The sequence below is a fragment of the Chionomys nivalis genome, chromosome 2 (assembly GCF_950005125.1).
Source record: "Chionomys nivalis chromosome 2, mChiNiv1.1, whole genome shotgun sequence".
NCBI classification, from domain to species: Eukaryota; Metazoa; Chordata; class Mammalia; order Rodentia; family Cricetidae; genus Chionomys; species Chionomys nivalis.
The window spans coordinates 112392709-112410729 of record NC_080087.1 but is presented as its reverse complement, the minus strand read 5'-3'; the positions used below and the strand labels follow the sequence as shown (position 1 = coordinate 112410729).

The 18021-nt window shown below is 40.2% G+C and overlaps 1 pseudogene; it reads left to right on the top strand.

Annotated features, from left to right (window-relative positions):
- The first annotated feature begins 2261 nt into the window (after positions 1-2261).
- LOC130869290 (POU domain, class 5, transcription factor 1-like) lies at positions 2262-6165 on the top strand (annotated as a pseudogene).
- The last annotated feature ends 11856 nt before the right edge of the window (positions 6166-18021 follow it).

Here is an 18021-nt window from a genome sequence, read left to right as displayed (position 1 = left end):
GATAGATAGATGTAGAAGGAGCAATGGGCTGCGTTCTGCTGCCGAGCTCCCGCACAGCTAGCTTAGCCCCAGAAATAACAACACACAAACTGTATTCTTTTAAATGCTGCTTGGCCCATTATCTCTAGCCTCTTATGAGCTAACTCTCACATCTTGATTAACCCATTTCTATAAATGAGTGTAGCACCACGAGGTGGTGTCTTACTGGGAAGGATCTTAACCTGCGTCCATCTTGGAGAGGAGAGCTATAGCGTCTGTCTCACTGCCTTCTTCCTCCCAGCATTCTGTTCAGTTTGTTCCACCTATCTAAATTCTGCCCTATCAGGCCAAGCAGTTTTCTTTATTAATTAACCAATGAAAGCAACAGATAGATAGAAGACCCACCTACATCAGATAGATAGATAGATAGATAGATAGATAGATAGATAGATAGATAGATAGATACTAAATAGGTAGGTAGATAGGTGATAGGTAGAAGATAGATAGATGATAGATAGACAGACAGACAGACAGATAGATAGCTGATAGATTATGGATGGATAAATGATAGAAGATAGATAGGTGGATATAGATAGATGATAGATAGATAGATAGATGATAGATAGATAATGTATCAATAGATAATAAAAGATAGATATGTAGATAGGTAGGTAGAAGATAGTAGATAGATAGATAGATAGATAGATAGATAGATAGATAGATAGATAGATAGATAGATGATAGATAGATAGATGAATGAATAATAGGTAGAAGACAGATGATAAATAGATACATAGATACACAGATAGACAGACAGACAATCAAGCAGACATCTGATACATTGGTATAAGACAGATAAAACATTTAAAAAGGAATTGCCATTCCATCCCAAGAAACACCGAATCTTCAGTTGCTTAAAAGCCTAGCTGCCTTATGGTTAGTGGGTGGTACCATCATTTTAAGATGTTTTCCTGAAACTAACCAATTCCAAATACACGACCATATTTTGACAAAGTTCCACTGTCTTTCCATTAGTGACTCAGTTTCTTTCTACCCTACGGCATTTCCCAAGTGATTCTCTCATCTTTGATCCCACTGCTGCCTAACACATACTTACTCCTCCTCCAGACATGACTTCAATGGATAAGGAATAGGCTCTACAAATTTTGTGATAAAATAAAAATCCCGCTAGGATTCTTCAAAATTCCAAACCTACCTAGTAGAAAAAAAAATCATCTTACAAAAATATTTAAATTCACAACACAAATTATAGATAACATGTGTGGACAATACTGTAAAGAAAGAAAAATCCACAACAGTGTGGTTCTATGTCAGTATCCTGCTAACAATGGCTGCCTTCTACTGAACTCTTCCTCTGCATCACTCTGCTGGTATATTACACAGCCACCCTCTGCTGGAACCTTTACAACAGATCATTATCAGCACCATGCTCTCAGTTATGAAATGGAGAGAGGTAAATAATATGCCTGATTGCATTGTTATAAATCGATGTGGGATTTACAGGTAGGTGTGTCTGGCTTGAATCCTTTTAGGTCTTGGCATTAGACAGAACAAAATTGTCTCAGTACATTTCTAAGCCTGCTGGAAGAACTCACCTAATCCATGCCAATTATCTGAGAGATTAACAGTTGTGTTCAAACTATGGAACTCAAGGGTGTGTGATGTGGGGGATAGAGATGGGAGGCTTATGGTTAGCTAGGGATAGACCTCTAGAGTCACCAACAGATGCATCGCAACAAATAAAAGTCAAGGTTTCATAGCAGCATTTTCCAGACACTGAGCTACACACAGTGGGTATATTTACTATCTCATTAGTCCCATCAATAACCCCAGGTATTTTGTGTATGTGTGTGTGTGTGATGTATATGAACATGTGTGTGAACATGTGGGGGGGTGTTCATATGTGCGGAGGACAGAGGTATTTTTACCAGTTGTTCTTCACCTTATCCTTTGAGATAGGGTCCTTAACTAACCCTGGAGCTCACCTCTTTGGCTAGGTTTGTTTGCCAATAAGCTCTAGGCATCTTCTCTTCTCTAACCCCCACATCACACACCTTTGAGTTCCAGAAGTTTTTGAGCATACCCAGATTTATGAGTGCTGAGGATTTGAACTCGGGTCCTTATGCCTGTTGGGGCATCTCCCCAAACCCTCCAGGCACTATTTTTACCTCTATGGAAGGTAAAGTAGAAACAGAGGACTCTACAGTCACACAGCCAATGACCCAGGCTTTAAACACCGCTCTGCAGTCCCCAAAGCGTCCATGCAGGGTAGGTAAAGGATGAGGCAAGGGTACTGACCCAGCAGTGTGGTTCTGGGGTTCTTCTGCTGTAGGACCTGACCACCACATCCCAGGCCTGAGTCCTGCCACTGCTGTTCCTTTTTTACTGTGAGCTCCCCCTGCCCCGTCTGCGGGCACTGCCCACAGAGCTTCCTGAGGATGTCCAGAGTGCTCACATGGAAAGAGATCCACAGGCTTTCCTGACACAAATGCAACAGTGTCGAGTCAAATTTCTCAACTGTTCCAACGTGTCTCATTCTCAGAAGATATTCTGCAAGGATTGTGTAACGTTCTGAATGTGTTTGTGACTCAGTGGCAAATGGTCTGCAAGGATTGGGGAAAGAACAGTATTAACAATTAAGTATGGAATGTCACTGCCATCAGAATCACAGACTTCCTAGATTTTCTTAGAAATCTTTTCTCAAAAGCTTTGCTTTTGTAGTTATAGGCAAAATCAGATTTTATTGTTGAATGTCAAAAACCTTTAAGGCCATATTTTCTGACTGTATTTTTAGGGATATTATAGATTTTTCTTAGAATTATCTATAAATACATATTTATTTAGAAAGCATTTTGGTAACCAGTTGTCAACTTCATATTATATTTTTTATTTGTGCTGCATTATGATTTTCTAATATTCTGTTACAAAGAATTATGATTTATTATTTTGTTTATGTGTGAAAGGGCCTACTTTAAACATACTTTAAATATACTTGAAGTAAAATTTATTTCACTTTTGAGAATACAAAGCTTAATAAATCTTCTAATCTGTGTAGTTTTTTACATTTTCTGTGTCTTTATTTTCCAAAATTTAATTTTAGGATCATGTGCGTGCGTGCACGCGCACACGCGCGCGCGCACACACACACACACACACATGACTTTGCTCCTCATATTTCTAACAATACATCATATATGACTTTGCAGCCATATTATTGGGATGACATAGCTCCTCTTCCAGTTACTTACTGCTTCTCTTAATGTTATCTGCATAGAATAATTCTCTCCTGAATTCAGCCATTTTGTTCATTTCTATTTAACGACATTGATGTCTTGGCCTTGTTTCATTGTCAGCACACTGACACACTGCACACTTTATCAGTAATATTTCAGTATTTTCTTAAATGTAGTGTCCATTTTTACCGTACACTCATTCCTAAATTAGTGCTCACTACTCTAGTTGCCTTTCTAGACTTCTTTACTCTTGGATTTTACCTTTTCTCATTATTAATTTTTTTTCAACAACTTGTTACAGATATTTATGTACTTCATTTTTATCTGCTTGGTTTCTAAAAGTATAGAGTTGTTGCTTTGAAATCCACTTGAAATTTCATAAAATACTTTTTCACAAAAATGTTTTCACCCTGTATCTTACGATTTTAGAAGACAGCCTATTATTTTTTATTCCAGTCACAGAGAACTATAACTTCGTGCTTTTTGTTCCATCCTTTCATTCATTAGACAATAACTCGTCCTGATAACAGAATCGCATAAGAGATGTTTGCTTCCGCTGAATAGGATAGAGCCCGTCAATGTGGGGAAGCAGGGTGAATGACTCTGCCCGGTCTGCAGCAGAGGGGATTTGTGTCAGAGCTTGTTCACAGTTTGGCAGACCAGAAAGCAGACAACAAGCATTTGGGATTGACTGAATTCAACTTTCCTAAATTTTATAGCACTCATTTCTTTTTCCATGTGAACAACAACAACAACAAGCCAAGCAGGAACAGAAGGCACATCTCTCACTGACCACAGCAGACAGGGCTAGCATCAGCCATAGGGGGCTGTAGGATGCAGCTTACGGAGCAATTAGAGAGTAGTAGTTCCTTATACGTGAGCAGCATCCAAGAAGAGAGACTGAAGACAAGACATGCTCCTCTTAAAATCTGGACTTAGGAAACTTCACCCGGTAGTCCTGAGGCTATACCACCACGCACATGCTCTTTTGAAACAGGACACTAGTTCTGCTGTGAGTTTTCATTTTTCCCCCCTTTCCCCAAATTCTCATTTCATGCTACAGACTTTGAGCTTGTTTCAGCAAAAACAGAAGCAAGAGACTAGGAAAACATACTCCCAATATTTTTTTTTACCTCTTCTGTTTCATCACGAAGAGTGTTCGTGTTCTCTATGCGTTTTTCTCTCGCTCTAGACACAAGTCATGTGTCCTCCACATTCCCGTCTTAAAGAATGAGCTGTCATTGACAGGAGACTGGCCTTGCTGAAGGGCAGGCAGTCTCTTTGTGTTCTTTGCTCCGGTTCCAATAACAGCAATTTCTTTCCCTTCCTAAGGATATTGTTTTTCATTCTCAATGTTTTCTTTCATTACACTGGAGAAAATACTGGATAGAAGTACATTCGAAAGTGAGCTGCGGCGACTCTTCCCAGGCAAACTGGCTGTGCTTTCTCTGCTGAGGTTTCCTCTGTGTTTAAGGGTCCTGCATTCTCAGGAGGAAAAATGGGGCTCAGATGCAACAGAATCATAAAGACCAAGATGATGGCATGTCAGAAACAGAAACGAGGCAGGAAATGCAGGTGACGGTGTTCTAATGAAGCCGTGTTGATGAGTCCTGAAGGGACATGCTGGCTCCCAGAAGACACATGGGCCTCCTGTTGTTGTCCCTGTAACTACCTCAATCAGGGTTCCTTGCCATCAAGCATCTTTTGATCAACTGCCCTAATGTACCGATCACAAAGGGGCTTCATTGTTCTTTATTCACCCGCACTCATTGTCTGCATTAAACAGAAGTTGCGGGACATATGTTCTCAGTGTAACAAACCTCCCCCTGCAGGGAGAAGGGTTAGACACCGCTGAGAGAGGGCCAAGGCTGAACTTGGGATCCTCTTAACTTCCAGACTCAAATGTTCCCTTCAGTGAAGCATGCAACTTCTCAAAAGTTCTTTTCCCAACATCATGTTGCAACAGGTATTTCCCAAAGAGTATTCGATTGAAAATATATTTACTACTCAAAGAACTGCCAACACAATAACAATTCAGGCTTCTGTCAGCATCCCTGCTTGGGGTACCTACCTTCCAGATAGCTGGACATCTGGCTTCAGATTTTGCCTTCTGGAGGTGATGAGTCAGGAGGGCTGGAGCCAGGCTGGGTGGACCTTTGGATCTGGCTAAGCTTCCAAATGCCTCCAGGCAGGCCTGGAATTGGGCCAGGGCTTGAACCAGGCTCAGAGGTGTTGGGGATCACCCCTTGTTCCCCACCATGTGAGTTCTGTAGAGGGATGGCATACTGTGGACCTCATGTTGGACTGGGCCTAGTGCCCCAAGTTGGCCTGGAGACTTTGCAGCCTGAGGGCCAGGCAGGAGTGGGGAGTGGAGAGCAACTCAGAGGGGGCCTTGCCTGGACCCTGTGCTGTCTGCCTCTGCTCCATGAAGTTGGAGAAGGTGGAACTGACTCCCAAGGTGTCCCAGGACATGAAAGCCCTGCAGAAGGAACTAGACCATATCACCAAGCTGTTGAAGCAGAAGACACCTTAAGGTACACCCAGGTCAGTATGGGGTTCACCCTGGGCATTCTCTTTGGAAAGGTGTACAGACAGACAACCATCTGCTGCTTTGAGGCCCTGCATCTGGGCTTCAAGAGCACATGCAAACTGCATCCTAGCTGGAGTGATGGGTGGAGGAAGCCGAAGACAACGAGAACCTTTAGGGGGCATGCGAAGCAGAGACCTTCTGCAGGTCAGCAAGAGAAAACAGGGGAGCACTGAGAACTGTGTGAGGGGGAACCTGGAGAGCATGTTTCCACAGTGCCGAAGCCCAACCCCGCAGTCGGACAGATCAGCATCAGCGCTAAGCAGCTTGGAGAAGGATGTGGTCTGAGTATATTTCTGTAACTGGTGCCAGAAGGACAAACTATCAAGCTTTGACTATTCTTAAGGAGAAGGAAGAGCTCTCCCATGCATTCAAACTGAGGCGCCAGCCCTGCCGAGGGATTGTGTAAGGTGAGGCAAAAAACGGAGGTAGAAGAAGAGAACCTGGAGCCCCCATACTTTCGGGGTTAAGTTCATTTACTGAAAAGGGATTGGAAGCCCCAAAAGGGTTGAAGTGGAAGAGATGAAGTTCAGTGATTCTGTTGATCTTGAGCCCAACACTCGTCATTTTGTTCTTAAATAAAAAAAGCCTGGGACACATTTTAAAAATAATAATAATAATAATTCAGTTATTTTATTTCCTTTTCTGAGATATGTATAATTGTTCTTTGGAACTGTCAATCAATAAGAGATGAACATAATTAACACATTAAACTAATAAAGAACTTGCCAAAGGCAAATGAACGGCTTTGGTTTGCTGTGGTGATCTTATCATGGGAAAATGTGTGGTTTCTGTTAAGTTTTCAGAAAAACTGAAGACAGTTCTGAACTCTTATTACTCTGAAAGTGCGGGAGGGTTTTGAGAGTTGGTTATCACATCTCTCTTTAACTGATGATTTCGAGGCACTACAATGCTATCCCCACCAGCTTAGATAAAATAAATAAACAGAGACTAGCATTAAGTCTCGCAGTGCAGAAAGGCTTAGAGAACTATGCAAGACCCGCCTCGAATGCACAAAATCATAACAAATTGTGTTTGTAAGCTTAAATGTTAAAAACAGCTATGTGCCTCAGAGTTCAATAAGCCGGGCTGCATGCAGCTTCTTCAATGAAGGATGGTTCCAAGAGAAACTTTAGCTTTGGGGTTCTCACGCTAGCCTGAGCCTTGGTATCATAGCCAGCTCTTCAAGATAATGTGTCAGGCACATATTCCTGCAAGACACCATATGAGATGTCAGCCACTTCAACGATGAAAAATGAGATTCCAACTTGAATTGTCAACCAACGCTCGAGAATCTAGCTTAGACCACTAATGTCAATCACATTCCTTTCCTGCTTCAGTCCAATTAAACAAATACCCACAGGTGCTTTCTGTATGGCACATCCGCGGTCTGAACCAATCTAAGTAAGTGCCCAGTGGATGTGAGGCAAATGCACAGAAGTGGAGGCTGTTTATTAGAAGACCTGCTTGAGATGGGACCCGTCATCATTCCATCACGGATAGGGAGAAGTTTTTGAGGTCCCTCTCCTCCCTGAGGAGTCAAAGGCATTAATGGCTACTGGGGAGTGAGAATTATTTTCTCCTGTGGTGTAACCACTGTTGAGTTGCCCATGTTCCAGGAAATAGTCAACCATGTATGCTCACATGGGCAACCCTAATTAGACTCGTGGGTCACACACAAAGAAAGACGTTATTAAAGCAAAGGAGGCATTGTTGGATAGAGGAAGAGTTCAACGGGGGGAGGGGAAAAAAGAGGATAATGGAAGGGTGAAATGATCAAAATACATTTTATACATATACTGTCAAAAAATAAGTTTTAAATTTAAAGAAAATATAGGTTAAAGTGATGAAATAAACACTAACCTAGAACATGCTTTCAGCCTCTTATCTAAGGAAGGAGATCACAACACATATTCAACAGAAGGAATACCAGTCCCTGCATTGCTGGATCGTTGTAAGGATTAAGTGAAGTTATATATATGAGTCAATCTACATGGGGGTAGACATAGGGTAACATCTAGCTAAAATGGCATGGCCAGACACGATACATCTACTCTGAGTTATTTTGTCTTCCTTATCCTTTCATGCTACTATGAGACCGGTGGCTTATTGCTCCAAGTCTCAAAGAGATCCAATAACAAAATCACAAAGTATATTTGCAAGTCATGTAGATCCTACAAAAAATTTTGCAAAGAAATGGGGAGAGACATTTATAAGGAAAATGTAATAAAAATTCTCCAGTAAGCATTTCCGGGCTTTTTCCAGAACATTTCAGGTTCTGTCCTTCATCTCTCTCCTCACTACCACTTCTCACCCTCACACTAGACAAAATCCATTCCCTTTGTCTGAGCTCTAACCCTTCTGTGTGTGTGTGGGGGGGGGGGTGTCCTACTTTAAAGACTGTGGCCCCATAGAAATTACCTTGGCATGTATATTTTGTATATGCATTGTTGGCTATTGTTCTGGGGCAGTAGAAAGGTCAGGTAAAGGACTTTTATCCACTCAGACTTTTATCTGATGAAAATCAGACTCACTGTATTAAATAGGGATTAATATGGTTCTCCCAAGAAAATAATATGTTCTGCATGATTTGAGACTTAGAAAGAATTACTGATCAAACTTTTTGGACTTCAAAATGTCACCAGATGACCTCTGTCATTGAATGTCAGCCAAGCTCAGGATTAGAGAAAGGGAATTTCCTCTCATGGAGTTTGCTCCTGAACTTGTCCTGGAAGATTGCTTTTAACTCAATGGCTCAGCCTTTCTAGTCTGCCCATCTCTCTGTGCCATGTGTACCTCGGGTACTCACTGGTGCATCTATAGTCCTCAAGCTTTACCCAACTCCCTATGGCTTGACAGTATAGAATCATGGTCCCAGAAGCTGAAAAGGGCACAGTCTGTATAAGGATACTCTGCTAATTCTTGCTACTTGCTCTGTATGCTTTGCTATTCTATCTCATGGAACCACAGATTTATACCAGTGATGCATTAATCTCCCAGAAGCATCTCCTTCTTCCCAGCTTCATGAGTGCTGGGGCTGTATTCTGTATCTTTTTTATACAACTAACGATGTTTTCTTTGCATGTTGGTGCCTCTAGACAACATGCAGAAAAACATTAAACAATGAGACATCGTATTAAATTTGGCAGGATTTTGTGATTTGTATGTTCAACAGAGGAAAAATACCTTGGCTGTGACCTTAGAAGAGTCTTGGCACCTGCTGTCCTGTCTTGTTTTCTGTCAGTTTGACAAAAACCGTAATCATCAGAGAGTAGGAACCTCATTTGAGAAAATACCTCCATGAGACTGGATTAGAGGCAAGCCTGGAGAGCATTTTCTTAATTAGTAATCTATTGATATGGGAGGGCTCAGTTCAATGTGGGTGGTCCCACCCTAGACTGGTGGTCCTGGGGGTTCTAGGGAAGCCAACCGAACAAGTAATAAGGAACAAGTCAGTAAGCAGCACTCTTCGTGGTCTTCGCATCCACTCCTGTCGCCAGGTTGCTGCCCTGTTTGAGTTCCTCCTGCCCTGACTGCCTTTGATGACAGGATGTCATTCAGGATATGTAAGCCAAATAAACCCTCCCTCAAACCAAGCTGACCGTGGCATTTTATAACAGTAATAGTAAGCCTAACTAAGACACTGATGAGCCTTTTTCTACTCGGTTCTCAATTCTCTAGATGTTAGGGTACCAGAAGAAAGAAGTTTAAGTGAACGCTTTCCCCGAGGCCTAGGAAAGCTTATATTTTCTGCCAGAATTCCAGTCTCATGTGGAAGTCTCAATGAGAAGATGGCATGCAAATCAACATTTTCCTCAGGAATTGTGTGAGTCAGTTTCCTGTTGTGAAAAAATGTCTGAGCAAAACTACTCCAGGGGAGGAAAGACAACTGGGATTCCTGATTCCAGAGGTTCAGAACACTATGAACAGGAGGGTGTGGTAGACCAGGCATCTGGGAAGCCAGAGTACTGGCACTGTCAGCCTTCTGCTTCTTCCCATTTTATTCTGCTTGGTCCTCTGGCCCATGTGATGCTTCTACCCATACGCGTGGTGGGTCTTTCCATCTAGTTTGTCTTCCATGGATATGGCCTTGTTAATCTTAACCCTTCTCGACCCAATCAATCTGAAAATCAAATGCATCATCACAGAGGTCTTTGCAGACTTAACGCTACCTTGTTAGAAAGCAAGAGAATCTACATATCTGTCCACCTGGAACCTTCCAGCATCTCCGTCTCACCTGCTGGGAAAGTCTACTAAAACTCAACAGCGAAGAACATTCCTCCAGCCTGTCTAGAGTCTCCGAATTCCATTCCCGCTTCATGCAGCTGCTTCCCTTGGCACCCAAGCTAAGCTGGCTCTCTCTTTATAATGTCAAGATGTTCCTTGTTTCCGATAATGACTATTAATAATAATATTTACATGAACAAGGCTTCAGTGTGCCAAAAGATCTCCATGTGCTTCAGCAGCCGTCTGTGACACAAACTCAAGGCCAGCTCTGGGAGGACCCAGGATGGTCTTTAAAGAGCAACCAGCTGATGCCTGGCTGACAGAGGTATCATAGCAAAGGGGACACTTCTTGCGCGGTGGGAAGTGTTAGCATACACACTGCCAGCTGGAAGAAAGCCCTGTAAGGAACGTGCACTGGCTAAAACCGACAAAACCAAAAGTGTACCACTCAAAAACGACTCTCCTATACTAAAGAAACTGCAAGTCCCCATCTGTTGCTTTTTGGCTACCAATTCCCCTCTTTTGAAAAATCACATTCTTTGTTTCTTTGGGGAAATAGGCTCAACTGAGTGAAATGGTTTCTCTATTAGAAGTACCTTGTACTCCTTAGCCACGAGATCGGCAGCGACCCAAGGGAGGTGGCTAGCCGACCCCTTCCTAGTGCACATGAGAATTGTGGAGATGTGGAGCTGGAGGAGAGAGACTGCTTCTGCAGTAGAGCTCTCATTCCTCAAGCAATTCCTGCACCTGCCAGGGGCTGCCCGTTTCTCTGCCCTTCCATTGAATAAGTTCCTCGGTGATTCTTGTTGTGTCTCTGCCTTGGTGTTTTTGTTGTGGTTGTTGTTTATGTTTGTTGTTTCCTGTAATAGCACACATGTGTACACATGCACACACCCACACATTCTTGCTTTGTTTTGCTAACTTGCATCAAAAAAAAAAAAAACCTCTGCTATAAGGGGTCCCAGTGTTTTTTGAAATACACTTGGGAAATAGTTTAGTCTTCTATGGTTTGAAATATATATATATTTATATACACAATCCAGAATTCTAGTAGAATTTGGGATCACTACAGGGCTCACAGAGGACACAAGCAGAGCCAGGGTAGTATCAAAAAGTACCACCAGCATTGATGGCTAGACATGGTAAGTGATTTTTAACTAGCAGATGATGAAAACCCTTCCTTAGAATACTGCCTCCTTTAGACACATAATGAACCAAGAGAAAACAGCAGACTAATCATTTTGAGGTTTACTTGGAGTATATGTACGCTGTGACCCAGTACTACATTACTCTGGCTTGGGACTGCAGAGACAGAGGGCTAAAGTAGGCTTGGGATGCTCTGAGTTCCTTGAATGTTCAGGGTTCCCTAATGTCTTATTCAAGCACACATGACACCAAATGTCCCTTCCTTGATTATATGTGCCTGTGGTTGTCATCCACCATGGACCAGGTAATCCCAACTACAGATCACCGTGAAAAAAAAAAACTGAATACAATAGAAAAGAGACCAATTCCATGTATCCCCACAGTTAACTCCCCACAACCCAAGACAAGCTATTGGTGTTTCAAACGAGGTTTCAAACGAGGAATGCTGTTCCTTCTTGAGAGGAAATCAGTAATGGAATGAAAGGTTTATTTCCTTGGAAATAAACATCTTAATTGCTTCCATGACTGGACAACCTTTTGTGTTGATTTCTTAGAAGAAATAAAATATCCAACTTGAGAGACCCACAGGCAAACATTAGGTAGAGCTTGGGGGATCCTGAGGAATAGGAGGAGGAAGAATTATAGGAGCCAGAGGGGTCAAGGACACCACCAAAAAAAAAAAAAATTACACACACGCACACAGAATCAACTAAGATTGGCTCAGAGGGACTCACAAAGACTAAACAGATAGTCAGAGACCCTGCATGGGACTGACCTAGGCCCTCTGCATATATGTTACAGTTGTGCAGCTTGGTTTTCTTGTGGAACTCCTAACAGTGGGAGCAGGGGCTGTCTCCGACTCTGTTGCCTTTTCCCTTTCCTCCTACTGAGTTGCCTGGTCCAGTCTTAGGAGGAGAAGATGGGCCTAGTCTCACTGCAACTTGATATACCAGAAATGATTTGTATCACGGAAGGCCTTTTCTGAAGAGAAATGGAGGAGAAAGAGTAGATAAGGTAGGGGGAGAGGGGAGGTTAGGGAGAGCGACCTGGAGGAAAGGAGGGAGGGGAAATTGCTATCAGGCTGCAAAAACATACTATACGTGTATGTGTGTGTACATAATATATCAAATTTCAGTATATATAGACACACACACACTATATATATATATATATATATATATATATATATATCCTGAAAGTTTACTTTGGGTCTGGTCTCTATTTATCACAAAGTAGGAATAACTCAACCAATCCCCATCTATGGAGAAGATCAAACAATAACTGACACAAATGGATAGAGCGTTAGGATTACAGTGCTACTATAACAAAATGCTACAGGCCATATGGTTAAAAATCACAGAGGGTACATTTTTCTGCTGGAAAACTTTCAATAGGTTTGGATTCTCCAAAACCTTCATTCTGGGCTTTGCAGGTACTCACCTTCCAACATGGTCCAGTGTCCATCTGTCTGTACCAATCTCTTCTTTTTAAATTTCTTAAAATCACATATATTTTTTGTTTCCAGTATTAACACTCCAGTTATCAGTTGGTCTTAAGCTATTACTGAATCCATTACTTTGTTGCCTATCATTATTTTTGACTTGTTAAAGCCATACTACCAACAAAAATTTAGTATTTTCACATGAAAACACTGCATATTAATATATATTGTAATAATATTGGTGACTGTATATATATATATATTATCTTATGACGTTTCATCAAAATCTACACCATAGACTTATCTATCTCCACCAAAGACTGCTTTTCACTCTCTTATCTGCCATGATCATCTTTAGCTTTCGTTATAAGAGTGGTTAACATAAATCTACTCTTGGCAAAGGTTTAAGTTTGTAGTGCAGGATTTTCATATATCAGTGGTTTTCTATGACAGCTCTCCTGGACTTTTTAATCTTAGGAGAACAAAGCTGCATACCCTTTGATTAAGGTCTCCCAACTCCCTTCTGTGGCATATAACTGTTTGAGATTCATCACACATGGTACCATGTAGTATTTTTCTGCTTCATTTCATTTAGTATATTAGTGCCCAGATTAAGCCATGCTGTCTCAAATGATGGGATCTCCTCATTTTGAAAGACTGAAAAATATTTTTTAAAGGTATGGCTTTTAAAACATTCATTCATCTGCTCATGAATATTAATATTGCTTTTGTATATCAGCTTTTATGATTTACTCTATGGTGAACAATTTTTTTGAGATCTGATTTCAATATCTGTGGGTATATGCAAGGATATACCCACAGATGAATGCATCAAAGAGTAGTTTCTGTTTTCAGGAGTTTTATTTGTCTATTTTTAATTAGATGTGTGGATGCATGCACAAGAGTGTATGCCCACAGAAGCCAGAAGACAGTATTGAATCACTAAAATGTCATCAAAATTATTACATTATATATTAACTATGTGGTATTTTTCATGTGAAGATAATACAGTTTTTATCAGTAATTTGGTATTAACAAGTTAAAAATAATAATAATATGCAACAGAGAAGTGGTTGACTAATTCAGTAATAGCCTAAGACCAACTATTAAATACCTGGTGTTGGTGTTGCTGGGGGCTGTGAGCCACCTGATGTGGATGCTGGAAATGAACTTGGGTCCTCTACAAGAGCAGTCTGCATGTTTAACCACTGAGCAATCTCTCTTTCTGAAGAATATATATATTCTTTCCCATAATAGCTTCAATTATTTACATTTCTGCCAGCAACAAACAGTCATGTTAAACTAGTATTCAAAACCCTTCTAACAAAGTGAATCCTATAGGTGAATGACTATTAAACACCTAAATGATAATTGTACCAATATTTCCTAAATACTTTTTTAAAATTAGAAGCTAGAATGTTTCTAGTATTTTTATAAGGCCAACATCCTAATAGCAAATGTAAGAAAAAGAAGATTACAGTCTAGTAAGCTGCATGAACATAGATACAAAAAAATCCTTAACAAAATTTTAACAACCCACATTCTCAGCACATTAAAATGATCCAACATCATGATCAAGTGAAATTTATTTGTAGAATGCAGTTTGCCACAAGCAAATAAATTGGTAAGATGTACCAAATAGCAGGATAAAGGAATTGCATTATCTCAATGGATAGGGAGAAACATTTGAAAGAACTCAATAATCTTTTGTGGGAAAGTATGTCTAATTACTTAGGCAGAAAAGGAACATTCCTCAGCACAACAGATTGGGGGTATAGCTCAGTAGCTGAGTGCTTGCCTAAGGCATAGGATGTCCTTAGTTTGGTCCCAGCCGACTACTAACTAACATCACACTTGGTCATGAAAGTTTTCACTTTAAGACATATAATACATCTTCTGTGTCTACCGTCTGCCTCCTCAGTTCAATACAGCACTGGAAGGGAGTGCTAGCCAATCAGGACTTGCAGAGACAACGAGGCAAGAAAAGGGTACCCAAATCAGAAAGACAGAAGTAGAATAATCTCTGATTATAGATGACATAATATTACATATTGAAAACTCTTTCAACTGCTGAAATATGAGCTTCAGGGGATACAATTCAGTGCATATCAGGTAACATGGAAAACATATAGACTAAATCCATATTGTATTTTCTAAGAAGTTAGTTGCCTCCTTAGTGAAACTCCTTCTGTTAAGTGTGCTATCTTTCACATTTGCTCACTGTGGCTGGCTGACCTAGCAAAATACTTCAAACTAGGCAGGTTAAAATATCAGGAAATAACAGTACACACCAGTTCTAGAGGCCATTAGTCGATGACTTTTCCAGACATTTCTAGGTTCCAGGGTGGCTGCCCTCCTCTCATGCCTTTTACAAGGTTTTTCACACACACATATCTCTGTTCTGACTGCAATCTGTATCCAGTGTGACCTAATCATCAATAATTATATTTTCAGCAATCCTACTTCTAAATAAGGTCACTTTCTGAAGTACTAGACACTACAAATTCATTATATGCATGCTAGAAACAGCATAGTTCAACTCTTACCACCATCTGATGTAATTGATTATGATAGACTATAACCAAGAAGACTCCAATTTAAGCAGAAGTTTCATCGGCTCATTACCCAGTCACACCAAAAACAAAAACAAGGAAAATTGAATTTATCACTCAAAGAAATCCAAAGACCTTAGCCAAAATTTCTCCACATTTGCAGTTCAAATGACAGCATAGCTGAAGAATCTCCAGTAAATAGTGAAAATCCTCCCTCCTGCTGCATTCATTTACTGTAATGAACAGTATTGAATATAAATATGATAAGATAAAAAGGTAGATTATTGAATCTACTTTTGGAAAGCCACTACTAGTTTTACATGTTTTATATTGGATTGGACTTTTGTATATTGTTTATAAATTTTGTATTTTGAGATTAATTTGTTAAAATATACTGTACATATGTTTCTAATCTTTTTAAAAGTATTGTACCTATAAAACTCATTTAAAAATGTAATGTAAATTTTAAGTACTTGAAAATTAGTATTACCAATTGTTTAGGATAAAAATGAAATGCAGGTTAGTAGTTAATCACCTAGTATAATCAAACCTGTAGTCACATTAGGTATGTTTTCAAGAAAACAAAGATATATTTTAGATAGGTCATCTTCAAACACTTCAGAGATCTACAGAATATGGCATTTAAAATATTTTAATAATATAGGCTCATTTTTTATGACAATGAAACATGTCTGCTTCTAGAATCACAAATATACTTAAAAGAAGATAATGGGCATTGAAGAAACTCCACATGGAGTTTACTTTCTTTGTGGCAAAAGTAAGTCAGTGCACAATAAAATGCCCTTGCCTTGATGGCTGACAGTATGGTGTCCAAATTGTACAAGCAGAACACAAAAGAAAGTGACTGACAAAACATTGTCAACACAAGGTGGGACAGTCCTTCATAATATCCTGCTTCATAGAAAAGTCTGTCAGATATGCTAGGCCTGTAGGCTGAAGATGGATGCCCCAATGTTGCAGAGGATCTTTGGATGACTATTCAGAAAGCCAGCTGTTTCTGTCATTTCTCAAAATTTTTGGAAGTTGCTTACTTGCACTTCCTGTTTATTCAGTTAATATTATTTCCTTCTCGCTCCTCTGAGGGAGTTGAAGACTAGACAGTTATAGTTATATTTTTTTTCTTGAATACCAGATACATAAAGCAAGATATGATAGAAAGTAAATCAGGTACAAGACTTTGGACTCACCAAGATAGGATAGATATGGAGTATTTTCTCTAAATTTATCAAATGCAAATAGGCTAGACACATTGTTGATGTACTTGTTGCCTGTATATATTATTTATAGTTATTGCACTTGCTAAATATAGATTTTCTTATACTAATTATAGCCTTTTTTATTTTAGACAAAAAGAGGAACTACAGTGATATCTTATTTATGTTTTAAAAAATAAAACTTGCCTAAAGACCAGAAGGGCAAAGCTAAGACACTAGAAGTCAGGCAATGATGGTACACACCTTTTTTAATCTCAGGATTTGGGAGACTGAGGCAGATGGATCTCTGTGAGTTCAAGGCCACCCTGGGATACACAAAATCAATGTAGAAATAAACTCAGGTGGTGGTGCCTCACACCTTTAATCCCAGTACTAGGGAATCATACATCTTTAATCCCAGTATGAGAGAGAATATAAAATTGGAAGAGAGAAAGGCTCGGTCTGTTTAGTCTGCTTAGTCTGTAGTCACCCATCCTTGGAAGAGGTAAGACTTCCCTAGTGGCTAGTGGCTTGGTTGCTTTACTTTTCTTGTTTTCAGGTTGATCTCCAATTTCTGTCTATGGGTTTTTATTATATGTGCTATACAGTATTTGGTTCATCTGAGATATTCTGTGAATTTTTGTCATTGATGACTGACAACCTATTGCCTTCTATCAGGTCTGGAGAATCTTCAGCCATTATACAAATCAAATTAAATGTACTTGAGTTTTTTTTTTTTTTTTTTTTTTTTTTATTAATTAATTAATTTAATTATTAAAGATTTCTGCCTCTTCCCCGCCACCACCTCCCATTCCCTCCCCCTCCCCCAATCAAGTCTTCCTTCCTCCTCAGCCCAAAGAGTAAGCAGGTTTCTCTGCCCTGTGGGAGGTCCAAGGACCACCCACCTCCATCCAGGTCTATTAAGGTGAGCATCCAAACTACCTGGGCTCCCACAAAGCCATTACATGCAATAGGATCAAGAACCCATTGCCATTGTTCTTCAGTTCTCAGTAGTCCTCATTGTCCATTATGTTCAGCAAGACCGGTTTTGTCCCATGCTTTTTCAGTCCCCGGCCAGCTGGCCTTGGTGAGTTCCCGATAGATCATCCCCATTGCCTCAGTGTGTGGGTGCACCCCTCGCCTTCCTGAGTTCCTTGCTCGTGCTCACTCTCCTTCTGCTCCTCCTTTGGATCGTGAGACTTCAGTCCAATGCTCCAATGTTGGTCTCTGTCTCTGTCTTCTTTCATCGCCTGATGAAGGTTAATATTCAGGGGGATGCTTATATGTTTTTCTTTGGGTTCACCTTCTTATTTAGCTTCTCTAGAGTCACGAATTATAGTCTCAATGTCCTTTATTTATGGCTAGAAACCAAATATGAGTGAGTACATCCCATGTTCCTCTTTTTGGGTCTGGCTTACCTCACTCAGGATAGTGTTTTCAATTTCCGTCCATTTGTATGCAAAATTCAAGAAGTCATTGTTTTTTACTGCTGAGTAGTACTCTAATATGTATATATTCCATACTTTCTTCATCCATTCTTCCATTGAAGGACATCTAGGTTGTTTCCAGGTTCTGGCAATTACAAACAATGCTGCTATGAACATAGTTGAGCATATACTTT